Below are 901 nucleotides of genomic sequence, written 5' to 3' on the forward strand. Positions count from 1 at the left end.
GACTGGCACGTGGATGTGGGGAGGCCGGGGGATGTGGCGCACCTTGATTTTAGCAAGGCTTGGATACGGTCTCCTACGTTCTCGCAGGCAAGATAAGGAAGTGCGGGCTGGATGAATGGACTGGAAGGGGGATAGAGAACTGGGCTCAGAGGGTAGGAATTAGTGGCTCTGTGTCCAGTTGGCAGCTGGTACCAAGTGGAGTGCCCTGGGGGGTCGGTTTTGTTCAATATTTTCATCACCAGCCTGGAAGATGGCACTGATGCACCCCAAACAGTGTGCAGATGACCCCAAGCTGGGGGGAGTCGTAGAGACACTGGAGGGTTGGGCTGTGGTTCAGAGAGACCTGGACACGTCGGAGGATTGGGGTAAAAGGGATCCCATGAGGTTCAACAAAGTCCTGCACTTGGGAAGGAACAGTCCCCTGCACCGAGGCAGGCTGGGGGCCAACAGGCTGGGCAGCAGCTCTGCAGAAAGGGACTTGGGGGGTTGCAAAGGGCACTGTTCTCAGTGAGGGCAGATGACAGGACAAGTATCAGTGGGCGCAAGCTGCAGTAAAGCAAGTTGAGGTTGGATATGAGGAAGAACTTTCTCCAAAGGAGGGTGGGGGAGCACTGGCACAGGCTCCCCACAGCAATGCTGAAGGCTCCATCCTTGGTAGACAAAGCCCTGGCCGGGATGATGCACTTGGGGCTGGTCCTTCTTTGAACTGGATATGACCCCCTGGGGTCCCTTCCTACCCTCACTGTTGGTGATGCTCTGGTCCCCAGACCCACCCCTGTGGCTGACCCAGAGCCCCGAGACCCCCTCACAGCCCCCCAAACCACTCCCTGGACCCCCACTCCTCCCTCTGCAGCCGCAACCCACTCACCCGATGGTGCACTGCATGCAGCCACGGCACCAG

At 58.6% G+C, this 901-nt stretch overlaps 1 long non-coding RNA gene across 1 annotated transcript in view; it reads left to right on the top strand.

Moving 5' to 3' along the window:
• The window catches only part of LOC109295219, a 16,009-nt gene extending 15,677 nt beyond the window's left edge, over positions 1 to 332 (top strand). The window contains exon 3 of the long non-coding RNA XR_002096695.1: positions 320 to 332. This is a non-coding gene — a long non-coding RNA (uncharacterized LOC109295219). The remainder of the gene's footprint in view (positions 1 to 319) is intronic.
• The last annotated feature ends 569 nt before the right edge of the window (positions 333 to 901 follow it).

Source organism: Gavialis gangeticus, unplaced genomic scaffold, assembly GCF_001723915.1.
Source record: "Gavialis gangeticus isolate Ggan-Ray unplaced genomic scaffold, GavGan_comp1, whole genome shotgun sequence".
NCBI classification, from domain to species: domain Eukaryota; kingdom Metazoa; phylum Chordata; order Crocodylia; family Gavialidae; genus Gavialis; species Gavialis gangeticus.